A 15,218-nucleotide genomic window follows, 5' to 3' on the forward strand; every position below is an offset into this window, starting at 1 on the left:
TACATATTACACTGCTAATTCGTAAAGTTTCTTCACAAAGCTGCAGGCAGAGCCATCTCAAACACCTTGTTAATGAGCCTTATTCTGCCTCTTCTGGGAATGCACATGGGGTTTTGCTTCCGGCGCTTCTGGAGGCAAATAAGGAAATGGGACTGCCTAGGTTATAAATCCAGAGGAAACCCTCATGAAGAGAGTCTCATTTGTGCCGTCTGTTCAGGCTGAGCTGGAGTTGAAAAATTAGGTGTCATTGGCACAACCCCTGGAGGATTGTCACCAAATGATCTTCCTTCAAATTTGCCTTCAACTTATCACAAGCTGCTTTAATTCCTCTCTACTGTGTTCATCCTCCTCTCATCTGCCTTAGATTTCTCCATCACTGACATAGCTGGTCAGCCCTTTCCTTGAAATGTACTTCTCTGACGCGGAACTTTCTGGGCACACTTTCAGAATTTTGTCTGTCTTCTCAGACGCCTGTTTTCCCTCCCCTGTCTGCTGACTGTGGGTATTTGGAAAACATTTATCCGTAGCCACGTCGTCCTTAATCCCTGTATTTTCTTCCTGGAAGAACCCATCTACTTCTTCATGTCCACGGACATCTTTGTGCAAATCCCCAAACCCCCGTCTTGAGTTTTATTTCTGTTCCTCTACGTGCAAACTGGACACTTGCAACTGGATTGGCCCTTCAAATTTAATGAATCACAGACCTCACACATCTTTGAACCCCCAAATATTTATCCTCCTGACTTTGCTAGTGCTATTAATGGCACTGCTGTATTCAGTCTCCCAAGTTTTAAAAATGGAAGCAGCTTTTTATTTTGCCTTCTCTTTCCCTTTCCATTTTAAAAATTGACAAGGTCTCACTAGTCTTTCTTAGCAATTCTGTCCCCATCTGTTCCATCCTTCTTATTTCAGTTTTTACCACCATAGTATTGGCCCTTGTTAGCTTACATTTAGACTATGGTGATTGCTAGGGGGATGTTTGCTGCTGCTGTGGAGGCTAAGACTGACATTTCACCTTGATTGCCATGGCTCTCAGCTCCAAGATTCAGCCACTGAAGATGCACTAAGGCTTTCCAGGTCCAAGAAATAAATGTCAGGAGACTTTGAACTTGACAAAATTCCATGCTTACTTTGTCATAACATTCAGAGGCCAGACTCAATGGGAAAACAGCAGAAAGGATTTCTTGGTGTGGCTGGTATTCTTCAAGGCAGAGGTTCTGCTGGCTTCTTGTAATTTGGCCATATCAGAATAAATGTTTTGCAATGTAGAGTTGGGAGTTTTTAAAGGAACTAAGACACCAGTTACTTGAGAGCCTTCAGAGATGTCCCATTAGCATCCTTTTAGTGCGGAGTGTTGTTTTTAGCTCTCCTGTCTACCTATGTTATCTAATAATACTTCTCAGAGGGCTTTGGTGAGTAAATAATGATTGTTTATATGATGAGTAGCCCGCAGTAAGGAAACTTCTGCACTTCCTTCCACCTCTCTGCTTTGTACTCTCTGTGTAGGGTAGGAAGAACCTGTCAGATGGTTTCTAACCCACCAAATAAAATAGGTACCAGAACATATTATGGATAGAAACAGTCCATTTTGGAATGTATTCTAGGGTTATCCATGTGGAACATGGCCTTCTGATATCAAACAGAGCCAAAAAGTTCCTGGTATTAACTCTGTTTACAGACTTAATCCTGTAGCTTTCTGTTGATAAACCTGTTTCTGTGCCTTCTGACTAATTCTGTGGTTTGTCTGGGGAAAGGAGTTTAAGCCTTGATTGCTAAATTAGCTTATGCTTTTTTTAATTGGGAAAAAGTACATTTACTAAGGACATGCTAATTATTTATGTATACTGGTATGTGTGATATAAAAAAGGAGCTCCATTAATTCAAAAATTGTACTATTTCTTTTATGCAATAGTAGAATTTCTTGTTTTAAAAAATCCTATGTAGGACACAATTTCCCTGTTTGGATAAATCTGCCTAATCATTTCATTTTAATATTCTTGAATAATATATTGATTAGCAATGCAAAACTTAGACTTAAAATATTAATTTTTTATTGTAAAATAACTTTTATAATATTTGATTTCTTCTAAAATCTGAACGTATCTTATAATTAATGACAAATGAAAATTTCCAGCCAGCCACCAGGGAGAAGGTGAGTTGATAAGTAGTTGTCAACGACTAGACACAGACAAATTTAACATGTAGACAAGCAGTTGTCACCTCAATTAACAGCTTTGCGTTAGTAACATCACACTCTGATGAATTTTAAATTAAACTCAAATCCCTGTCACTTAAAATTTCTTGTAAAATTGATATTATTATGCAGTCTTGAAATAAAAATTATTTCATATCCAGAAGATCATCTGTTCTACCCCAAGGGATATATTGGAAGGCAGTAGAAAGTGCCAAAATTTGGAGAAGAGTCAGATAATTTTCTAAGATAGCAAAGATTGGTGTAGCCAATGTAAGCATAATGAAAGTCTAGTACCACAGCAGTAAACATTCATCTGTTGAAAGGTCCCAGCTGGCGTATAAAACAAGCTGTTCAACTCCCAGTGGTACATCGTTGAAATTACGAAAAGCAAAACTACAAATTTAGCTAAATAGAAAGTTCATATTCATTCCTGATACTATTTAGGATGTCCCCTCAGATCATGATCAAGCCTATGAAAAACAGTGTGTCATTATGATGGTACACATGGCTGCTGAGGTCCAAGAGTGATTTAGAAAAATCTTTATATTCTAAAAGGGAAGAAAGCTTAGACCAGTCTTTTTCAATGTGTGTTGGTGGACCACTGGCATCAGAATTCACTGAGATGCCTGTCTAGAATTGATTGCATCCCTGCGCTCTACTACTCTTCCTCAAAAAGTTATAATATAAAGGAGAGGGATGGAAATAAAATGCATTTTAACAGGCTCCCATGATGCTTCTGATGGACCTTACCATTTGAAGACTATCCTTAGACTCACAGTTTGAGTGCAATCCTGAGAAGTAAAGTGGAATGCAAATATATGTAGCATTGTGGTTAATTAAAGAAGACTTGTGAACATTTAATATAATGTTTTTTAAGTAAGAAGAAAGCTATAATGGTGAATCCTACAACCGATGGTATTTTACAGTAAAAGAACTATATGATATTTTAACAACAGTGAGCTTATAAGTCACACAGCAAAAAGATACATTTGAGTTGCTTTATGAGTGTTCTTGATGGGACTCTGCAGTCATGATCCATATGTACCCTCTGAGCTAAGTCACTCTTGTCACCAAGGTGGGAGGTTCAAGACACAGCTTATGGTTAGGACTGGAAAAAGTCAGTTCGTTTGTTCAAAAAGTGTTCCAAGTCACCTAAGTTGGGGCAAAATATTTAAATGCTGTTTAGAAAAAAAGCCTCATGGTGAAGTCAAGAGTAACATAGATGTTAATCAATTAGTCGAGTGCCTGGCAGATACTCTCATCCAGGATGGTTTTAACCCCCAGGAGACATTTTTTATAATGACACTGGGGCGGGGGAGAGGAGAGATACTGTCAACAGAAATGAGGCCAAACATCTTTCAGTGCACAAGGCAGACCCCACAACAAAGAACTACCCAACCCACAACGTCAGGAGTGCTGAGCTTGAAAACTCTGCTCTCAACAATAACCCTCTGCAACCTCCAGTTTTTAGGCTGATTCTGGATTTAGGAAAAAAAAGCAAGAATAAAACACCTATTCATCTTCGACAAAAAAACAAAACCATCATTTTAAAATATGGCAGAGAAGAAGCAAACACTGACACTGGCACTCCTGCCTGAAACATTCTTTTCCTTCACAAAATGAAAGCCATTCTCAGATTGGCCAGTGATACCTATAAAAGACCAACATGTAATCCTGAAAACTGAGATTCATTAAGGAAAATGAGATGGGAGACAGAAGAGAAAGTAAAGGGGACAAAAAGTGATGAAATGACAAGATGAGACGGAATGGAAACCCATGATGGAAATAGCAACAATTAGAATCAGAATAAAGGCATACAGAGCTACTTTGCTTGTCCTAAAGAACTCGTGTCCTGAGGGCTCAAAGTAGGAATGAAAACAACATAAAGCACAGCGACTGTCGTATTCTCTATTGTCTAACTTAATCCTGACAATAGCACTATTGTGGGTGGATACCCAAGTACCCACTTTCGAGATGAGAAAACCAAGGTCTAGGCATATTGAATTTGGCCGACTGGATTCCTTGGTTTCTGCCAAGGAATCTGAAGCTGGAGGGAGGGATACAAAGATAAAAGGATATTGAGAGATTATTCTTGGAAGCAGTGGTGGTAGGGTGAGTTGGGAATCCAGTGGCCAACACCCACTGACAGTGCAGCCAGCAGCGTGGATCAAGGAGTGGCAGTGCCTGGCTTTGTGTCCTAAGCAGATGCTCCTGTCAGGGCCTTGGCTCTGTTCTCTGCTGGCTCGGACCCTTGTTGCCTGTCAGCTTTCTAAGCTGATTCTCCTGCATTTTCATCGGGTGAATAAAATCCTGGTATCCTTCTAATCACTTATTTTCATCTTAAGTCAGCCAGATCAGTGTCAGCGGTTTGCAAGCAAGAAGCTGCACAGATTCAGGGCCGGAAGGGGAAGATAGAGAGCTCTTTAGAGTTATTTAAATAGGAAAGGGGGAATGGCATTTGAAATAAAAATAAAGAACTCTATCTCACCTCCCCCATTTCAAAGACTTGCTCCTCTGACCTTGAAGTGTTGTTTTCAAGAGAGACAAGCAGTGATTCTGTGGGTGGTGGGGTGGAGGGGTAGGTGGGGGGAGCAGAATTTCTACAGAAGCCTAGACGGTGCTCCTCACTGGCACTCAAGGGACTGACATTTCCTTAAAGTGAGATATTTGAACCCTGTCCTTTAAAACTTTATCTTACTGACCTCAGCACATTCTTACGCAGTTCTTCTCATGCCTGCTTCCTTCTTGTCTCAGCCTAAATGCACCTTCCTCAGAGATACCTTCTCTGAACATATATAATGTAGGTTCTCTCATGTTCCCATCTCTTGGAACAAGCTCCTTTCAATTTTCTTGGTAGTACTTACCACCTCCAAATCTTTTTGATTATTTGTTGGCTTACATGTTTATCTCCCCGAACCCCGCACTCCTGTGTGGTCTTTTCTGTCTTGTTTCTAACTGTCTCCTCAATGCCTAAAACAGCTCTGGCCTGGAGTGAATATTTTTTGGATGAGTGAATCAGTGGATGAAGTCTATCCTTAGCCTGTCATATACGTTCTAGACTTTTAAAATAACTGAAACTCGGGCTTCCCTGGTGGCGCAGTAGTTGGGAGTCCGCCTGCCGATGCAGGGGACATGGGTTCGTGCCCCGGTCCGGGAGGATCCCACATGCCGCGGAGTGGCTGGGCCCGTGAGCCATGGCCACTGAGCCTGCACGTCCGGAGCCTGTGCTCCGCAACGGGAGAGGCCACAACAGTGAGAGGCCCCCGTACCACAAAAACAAAAACAAAAAAACCCTGAAACTCATGAGTTTTGGTATTCTTGCTATATGGAGATTAATGCCATGTTAGTTGGATAACAATCTCAAAGGTTCTAAAAGCAGTTTTAAAAATTAAAGAGAGATAAATCTTACTATCTATAATTTCTTTTATAAATATCAAGACATTTTTTAAAGAAGTTGAATTGTACAGAAAACCTAGTATTTGACAGAGGTCCCCTTTGCTCACAAAACTTATTTTAATTTGATGTAGCAAAATATCATTATATAAGCAATACAAAAATTGTTTACTGAGCCCATATAGGTGTCAGTGACTGTGTTAGTCGCTGGAGAATTACTTGTCAACAAGGTAAACACCATCTTTTCCCTTAAGGAACCTACAGTTTTGCAGAGGAACTGTTCAAAACATATAAGTGCCATGACAGGTCTGTCCAGAGTTCCATGGGTTGTGCCTACCCGAGGCTGGGGTGGAGGGCAGTAAGGCCTAAGCTAAGATCTGCAGGTGAGTTAGCTGAGCCAAGCAAGCGCAGGCGGGGTGGGGCATGAGGCAAAGGCATCAGCAGGTATGAAAAGCCTTCCATGAAGGAGTCCCATGAAGAGGTCAGGCCAGAGTGATGCACACTGACCACACCACACAGGACCAAGATCAGTGAGTGAGCGGGTTCTGGGCCACTGGGGTCAGAAGCAGCCTGTTTCCTCCAGCTAAATTCCTCTCACCATCATTCCAACATCTGTGGAAAGGATTTACCTTTCCATCAGTGCACGGCTTAAACATCACCTCTTCCAGGAAGTCTTTCCTGATGTTCCAGGTGGAAGAGACTTCTCTCTCCTTTGAAGTCCCATTGTCCATCACTTTATTTACAGGTCGCCTAGACGACCGTGCAGCTTGTGCACGGCACAACTTAGCCAACCACATGTGGCGGCTGTGCCAATACATATGTAGATATGAACGTACCACATATTCCCACTAGTCCTTAAGCCACTCGAGGACACAGTTCTCATTGGTTCCATCTCTGTGTTCCCTTTTGTGACAAAAACATGTCACTGGATTGATAATCTAATTGTATTAGTATGAATTTGGAATGTCAATGATCTCTTCAGGGAAAAAAAATAAGAAAAGCTATATATATATATTTAGAAAATAGGTGAGAACTTGTTAGCAGTGTGTTCTGAGCACTGTTCAGATATACCAAGAGTGAGAGACTGACCCAGCTATATGCTGTGAACCTCAGTTCATTAGGCCGTTTTCTTTTTAAAATTTCAGAGTTTGCTTTATGTTGTCTCGTGACTTCATGACTTCAAAGGAGTCACAAAACCCCAATCTATTGCAGTTACTATTGAGTTTATTATTTGTGGTAATTCCTCAGGTGTGTTGTGTCTTCCCATTAAGAAGTTGTTCCAGTAATGTGTGTTTAGAACATTGAATTACCAGTGCCATTTACATGGAGCTGTTCTGTATCACAGGAGATACCCCATCGTTTTTCCCTTCCCGCAAAAAAATAAATATATAGAAGATACTGGACATCATTCCCCATTTCATGCCATACCCAAATATTCATTTGAGGCATATCATAAACCTAAATGTAAAACCTAAAATCAGAGAGATTTTAAAAGAAAAGATAGGAGAATTCTAAGTAAGCCGCAGAATGCAATATCAAACAAATAAAATTGATAAATTATACTTTATCCAAAATTTCTGCTTATCAAAAGACACTATTAAGAAATGAATAGGCAACCTATGGATTGGGGAAAAAATATTTGCAAAACTAGTATCTAAGCTATATAAAAGGTGGTCTCAGTAATAAGAAGACATAAAACCCCATTAGAAAAATAGACAAAAGATTTGGACAGACAATTCATAAAACAAGATATACAGTCAATAAACATGAACGTGCTCTTAATTATTCATTAGAGAAATGCAAATTAAAGCCACAATGAGATTTCATTATATGACCACCAGAATGGCAAAACGTTTTTAAACTGAGAACAGCAACTGTCAACGGTTGGTGGGGATGTAATATATATCCTATAAATCTCAAAACAAATTTATGAACGTAAGTTTTGAGCTTTTCTCAAAAATTTCCCCAATAATTCAGAAAGTTTCCTGGAGTATCTTGTGTGGACTCTAAAAGTAATCTCCTTGGGTATTTTTCTCTCTCTAAAGCACCAAGCTCTTTTCTCCTTCATTGCCTTTTCTTAGCGCTGTTAAGAGCACAGGTATAACTATGTTCTCCTCTCCTCCCCCTTCCCAGAGACAGCATTTTTGCTGCCAGTGCTAGCATCTAATGTCTGGGAGAAAGATCTCAATGCTTGATGCCCAAGATATAGCTATCTGCACTAAGTGTGCCATGTCCCATGCCTATGAATGTAATTGAAACTAACGGAGATGTTGATTTTTGTTCTCAACATGTCTGGTATTTTATTCTTTATTCTCTGTTTTTATCAAATCCCCCCTTTCCCCTAGTACTAGTCATTCACATTCGTCTGTGAATTCATTCAGTAAGTACATGGGCTGTGTAATAGGGGGACAGGAACCAAAACAGACATGATCCTGGGCTTCATGGAGCCTCCAGTCAAGGAGAAAAAAACAGACATTAAGCTCGTAAAGATACCAACAAAAATGTAATTTTATTAGGAGGAAGACTACAGATTCTGTGCAGGAGAATGATAGAGGCAGCACGTTTTTTTTTTGTTTGTTTTTTTCTAACATCTTTATTGGAGTCTAATTGCTTTACAATGGGGTGTGAGTTTCCGCTTAGTAACAGAGTGAATCAGCTACACATATACACATATCCCCATATCTCCTCCCTCTTGCGTCTCCCTCCCACCCTCCCTATCCCACCCCTCTAGGTGGGCACAGAGCACCGAGCTGATCTCCCTGGCAGCACAGTTTTTGCTGTGGACTCAAGAAAGCTGCTTTCAGCAAGAGAGTCAACGGGTGGTGGGAAAATGATAAGCTGAATATCCAGCACCACCTTTCCCAGAATCATCTTCACCCTGATGTTCTGGCCCATTTTCCTGGAAGTCACCTACTTGTCCCAGCCTCTCTTCTTAGAATGAGCTCTTCCTCCAAGATTCCTCTGTCCTTTGATAGGAGGATTCTGCCAGGCTGTCCCTGAGATCCCTGCATTTGTAGAGTCTTGGAATAAACAGTGTCAAATCTACCTATGTTCATACACTCCTGTGCAATGAGGGTTAGAAACAGCTTCTCAGTAAAGAAGATCTAATTATCCAACCTAGATCATTTTTATAATTGAAGCGACTACTTGATGAAATATTTGTTAGAGGGCTAAGACTAGTCAGCGGTATTCTGTGGTACAAGGATCACATAATAGCTTTCACAGTTATAGAAGAATAACGGATTGGAAGAAAAGAGAAGCTTTATTATTTTTCCTCAGACAGGTTTGCTTTTGTCCTCTGAATAATACGGTTTTCAAATGAGGGGTAGAGGAAGATTGAGAGAGATGGAGGGAGGGAGGGAGAGGAGAGAGGGAATAGGAAAGAGAGAAGGAGAGAGAGAGAGAATTAAATGGTTATGGTATCTTAATACCAAGGTCCCCAGTGCACCTCTGCCTCCTGTCCCCTGGTTTAATGACCTAATATGAATGAGATACAGTTATACCCCACTACCTTTGAGTTATAGAGCTATGGATAAATGTCTTTTGCCTCGTCTTTTTGAACCTATTTCATTTTTCTTTAATGACATTTCTCTGGGCTCGCCTTCTCTGTGCACAGACTGGTGACAGAAGCTGATAATAGATAATGGGTTGTTTCATAGCAGAAGTTTATGATAACCTTGGCCTCATACAGTCTTCCCCATGCATAGGAGTCATTTATGAAAATATATGAAGAAATTATACAGCTGCCGTGTCTTAGGAGAACAGCGGCTGGGAGCATGGCATTTTTAAACAGCTTGTGGGCTTCTGAGCATGACTTCTGTGTGGAGATATAAAGATATACCTACACAGCTCAGCGAGCTGTCAATGGGGGCGTTGTGAATTACAGCAGAGCTCAAGAGGGTCACAAAGACTAGAAGGCATTTCTCTGCTCGTTACTAAATCTGGGCTTGTGTTTTTACCTTGACACTTGATCATCTTAACTCATCAACGTATCTAAAAATATCTTATAGGAATATTTTGTGTCAAACTCCTTAGGTTTTGATTCCCTTTTTTTCAAGAGACATTTCTTATGGTTTAAGTTGCCTGAAAAGTCACCTTGTTGTATCACTGAATTCTGCTTTGTTGTTGAATTTTTCATATGCTTTCCTAGACTTGCTCCTGGGGTGGTCACTGAAGTGAGAAGTCAGGAAAAGGGGGGCAGGAAAGGCAGATGTACATGCATGTCCTGACCTTGAAGCAGCCCTTCAGCTCTGGATGCTGTCAGGTGGAGATGCTATGAGGGCTTATATGCCTTCCATTGAGCAAGATGTTGCAGATCCTATGGCTTCAAGAACACTCCCCTATCCTTGCTATAAAATCTCCCTCTTCTCCCTGTTCCTCAGAAAATATAATTGCCTATATTTAGAGCAACAATTCTGTGGACTGTCAGGCTTTCAGCAATGAGAGAGATAACAGCAAAACTTCTAACCCAGGATCTGGAAAACCTTGTTAGAAAGACTGTTCACAGCTCAAGAAAAATGTCGCCTTTCATAAAAAAAAAAAATTCCTCTGATTGTTCAATCAGTTGGTATTGTAGAAACCTGGAACCTCTTTATGAAATGCAGTATGCCTAAATGGATTTACAATTTACCATTTTGTTGATATAATTGCAAGTGTATTTCATCAGAAATAATATCAATCCCATGGATTGATCATTAACTCTCCACCCCACACTATGCTCAGTGCCTTCTATGTGATCTTACTTAATCCTTACAATAACCTTTTGAGCACAGATGTTGTTATTTTTTTGCATCACAGGTGGAGAGCTGAGGTTTAGAAAGATGCAATATCACGTTTGGTAGAGCCAGAATGTAACTGTGATCTGGGCCCTAATTACACATTTCATCCTCACAGAAGTAACATTAAATGAAAGATTTGGGGAAATCATTTGGTTGTCTCCAAGAGGAAGATATTTTTGAAGTAAGCATGTTACCGAACACAAGTTCATGTGCCCGATGCACAGTGAGGCCAAACAAACCAAAACGTCGGAGTTTGGAGCAAAGAGAGGTTTATTTCAGGGCCAGGCAAGGAGATTGGATGGCTCATGCTGAAAAACCCCGGACTCCCCCATGGTTTTCAGGGAAAGGTTTTTATAGGCAAAATTTGGACTGTGGGCTACAGGGTGTGTGACTTTCTTCTGATTGCTTGGTGGTGAGGTAATGGGGCATGTTCCAAGAGCCTTGTGCTCAGCCTGAATTTACCATCCTCCACCTGGATGGGGGCCTTAGTTCCTGCAGAAAATCTCAAAAATATTGTTATATATACATCCCTTGAGGAGGAACCAGGACCCTGCTTTATCCCGGCACTGTTTTTTCTTGACTTCTCCTCCTTTGTTTCTGCATTCCCTCCCCTCCCTGATTAGTAACTGTTTGAATCTGCTCTTTGGAACTCAGGGAAGATTTAGGAGGCTGAAGCCTTTTTTCCTGCAGGCAAGAAACGGGGGACACGGAGAAGATTTGTACCTGGGAGGGCCCCACAGGGTTCTGCTCGGTTTCAAGAATATTCTAGAATTTTCTTTCTGAAGCATTAAGGGAAAATATTGATGCTCATTAATTTTATGCCTGATGTGTATACATTAAGTACAGTATGCAGTTCATGTTATGCCAGTTTTCTAACAAGCACATATTGCAGGATTCTCAAACTGGAAAAATAAACTGGCTTAGGATGAGTGAGAATCCAGGTCACTTTTAAAATACCTCAGTACTTTTAAGCTATTTTTAAGTTAAGATATTTTTGTTCTGATATAATGATGTAAGTAGAACATACTCGATGGCCATAAGAGTTAAAAAAAAGAAAACCCTCACAATGCTTCCAGGAGAAAGCTTTCATTATTACTCCCATTTTATGTACTAAAGGACAGACATATTGAAATATGTCAGTACTAATTGTAAAATAATGGCTAACATTTATTGAGCGCTTAATATGTGCCAGGCATGCATTAAATTCTCACAATAACTCTATGAAGTAAATACTCCCATGTTACAGATGATAAAGCTGAGACAGTTACATAACTTTCCCAAGGTCATACAAAGTATCAGAGCCAGAACAAAAGCCAGGCACCGGGCTCTAGAATCTGTGCTCCCAGTCACTCTGTATCATGGCCTCTCCTTCTACACATGCTACTGTATTTACATATTAACCATACTATATGTTGCTATTATGTTTAAATGATGTATTACATTTAGTTTCTGGAGTTGCTTTCCATGATGACCAAAATTCATAACCCTGGCATTAATTTCTTTCATTATTCAATTAGCTTAGTAGCATTTTTGGTTTTTGTTGCTTTCAGAACAGAATTATCATGGTGTTACACATTCATTAATTTACTCAGTCATTTTTCAGTTCATTCATTAATTTACTCAGTCAACAAATATCATTCAGCGCACACTGCAATGTACTATCTATAATCCACTTTGCTAGGCATTTGCGTGTTACAAAGACTCTATTAATGCATTCAAAAACCCACAACTTAAGGGAGGGTCAGTGTAATGGAGTAAAGCAAACAAACTACACAGCTAACTTGACCACGTTCAGGATAAGGTATACTGTAACATAGTTGAGAATTAAGCACTGTACTATGTTAAAAGAAGGGACACATTTTTATCAGGATAGAGGTCAGGAAAGATTCATGAAGGAAATGGAATTGAGATGGAATCAAGTCTCTCCTAAAGGATGAATATTTGCTATGGAAGATGTTTCACTCAGAAGAGACCTTAGAGACCTTGTACCTAATTCTCTCATCTTAAAGGAGAGAACACGGAGAATCAGAAACGTTAATTGATTTCCCAAGGTCACACTCTCCCAGCTGTAACCCATTCTTCAGTTCCAAATCTGAATGCTTGCTTAGTACTTTTTTTTTGCTTTGCTTGGCACTATTTTTACAAATAGTTTTGACAGATTGTCTTGAATTCAGTATTGGTTACCTTGTTCACATCTTAAATACTCTCAAGAGGCAAATAAAATAAAACAGACCTTTAGTAATTAGTAAAACCATTAAGGAAGAGTAATGCTGACTAGGCAAACCTGAAGTAGAGTCTGACAGATTTAGTGCCAAGTCAGGCTTGGAAGAGAAGAGAAAGTAGCAGATGGAGTTTTATGCTAGTAATGACAGCAGGTGGGAAACAGGTAATAGCAAACAGATGGGCCCCATAATATAGAAGACCACCAGCATCACATTTTCCACAGCTTTGTTCCCAAATAGTAGTGAGATTCAAGAGATAGTTCATTGCAAAAATCTTATTGAGCACAAACTCTTACAGGGATATTGCTGGGTACCATTTAAGAGGAAAGTATAAAAATCCAGCTGTCTCCATATTCAGGCTCTGAACTGAGGCTCGAGAAAAGTAGGAGATATAAAACAAGTACAAAAAGAGAGCAATATCATGCAAAAAAGGATAAATAAATGCTAAAAGAGAAATACAAATAAAGCATTCATGGAGAAGGTGGCACTCAAGGTGAGTCTGGTCTGTGGAGCCAGAAAAGCAAAAGGAAGTATTCAAGAGGAACAAGAGCTCAGAGTTAGATAAATGCTGGAGAGGATTTGCTTAATTGCAAATGGCACATACGGTTACAGATAAGCCAATACATGAATCATGGGGAGGTATACAGTAGGGAGGTAGAGGCCCCTAGTCATCACTGTGTGGCTGGGAACACGTCACTTAAACCTCTCTCTCCTTCCATTTATTCATTTCTAAAATGAGCTAGTTTCTACAATCCCTTCCGGGTTTAGGAGTAAGTAATCTCTAATCTAGAACCTCCTTAAATGTTTTAGACTAATATTTCCCCAAATATAGGACAGTATGTGCTACCAGTGGAATGCAGATTTCAAGTGGTATATATGTCATCTTTATGTTAATAATTATATAATTTTTAGGACTTCCTTCTATTTGAAGCAAGTGATACTGACTTCCATTTTTTTTGGTAGTGTTAGAGGTTTTTCTTTAAAATTTCTGTTTAAGTGAAAAATGTGTACCAAGTTGTATAAATGATTGTTGTGCAAATGATTTCTCTCCAAAAGAAAAGAAAATCCCAAAGGTTATGCTCTGACTGTCATGCACTATATTAACCAGTTTTGAATCTAACTCAGCCAATCATATTCCAGAATTCTTTCTTTTTCTGACATCAGTGCTTTGTATCTTTCTTTGAACTATGTATGCCACCTTGCTGGTTTCTTCATAAATCAATCTTTCCCATGCTCACTATGTATATTTGTATTGAGTTACATTTGCAGCTTTTCAAAAATTATGCTTTGGCATACAATGTGTCAGTTAGGGTTTAAGCAAAACCATATATACATTTATTTATACATGTTTATTAATTATTATATATATAATTACAAGGATTTAAACTTACTGTGCTGTGGGAGCTGGTTAAGAGGTCTGAGTAAGGATGTACAGTTGTTTCTGTGTCTAGCGCTGGCACCTGAGTCCACAGGCAGCTGGGAAAAGAAGATGGATGTGAAGCAGGGCAAGCAAAGACAGGCTGGATGAAGGTGAAGCTGGTGCCTTCCATCATGGAGCTAAATATGCACCTAGTCCAGCAGTCAGGGAAGCTGATCCAGCAGAAGGATCTGGCAGGGGCCCAGCTGCTGTCCCAGGCCAGCAAGGTGAGCCTGTGGATAAGTAACAACATGCGTGGGTCCCCACAGTTCTTGGTGCCCTGAACCCGCTTTTCAAGCATAAAAAAACAGGATGGCCACTGCTGCTCTTCCACTTTCTTTTTTTTTGTAACATCTTTATTGGAGTATAATTGCTTTACAATGGTGTGTCAGTTTCTGCTTTATAACAAAGTGAATCAGCTATACGTATGCATATGTTCCCATATCTCTTCCCTCTTGCGTCTACCTCCCTCCCACCCTCCCTATCCCACCCCTCTAGGTGGTCACAGAGCACGGAGCTGATCTCCCTGTGCTATGCGGCTGCTTCCCACTAGCTATCTATTTTACGTTTGGTAGTGTATATATGTCCATGCCACTCTTACTCAGCCATAAAAAGAAACGAAATTGAGCTATTTGTAATGAGGTGGATGGACCTAGTGTCTGTCATACAGAGTGAAGTAAGTCAGAAAGAGGAAGACAAATACCGTATGCTAACACATATATATGGAATTTAAGGAAAAAAATGTCATGAAGAACCTAGGGGTGAGACAGGAATAAAGACACAGACCTACTAGAGAATAGACTTGTGGATATGGGGAGGGGGAAGGGTAAGCTGTGCTCTTCCACTTTCTTAATCTCATGCAAAATATCTCTCGAGGCCTCACTCTCTGGGCAGAGAAGGAAATTCTGGAAAACATAGTTCCAATGTAGCCAAGTTGACATGATACAGAACCATCATATTCTATTTATCAGAAAATTTGGTGGGATGGGGGTGTTCAAAGACCCCTGAAAGACCATTGATAGATAGCCTAGGGGCTATAAAAACCCTGGGTTGTTACAAATCTTTTCCCTAGCTGTACATGATAAGAGGAATGGTACCAATGACTCAAGAAAACACTGCCATTCGGATTTAGGCTTATCAGTGTCATTAAGTTTTAATTACTGAAAGGATCTATCATATTTGTTGCCTTTCTAATTTTCTCTTTACCCCAGAGC

This window comes from Mesoplodon densirostris, chromosome 11 (assembly GCF_025265405.1).
Source record: "Mesoplodon densirostris isolate mMesDen1 chromosome 11, mMesDen1 primary haplotype, whole genome shotgun sequence".
In the NCBI taxonomy this organism is placed as follows: domain Eukaryota; kingdom Metazoa; phylum Chordata; class Mammalia; order Artiodactyla; family Ziphiidae; genus Mesoplodon; species Mesoplodon densirostris.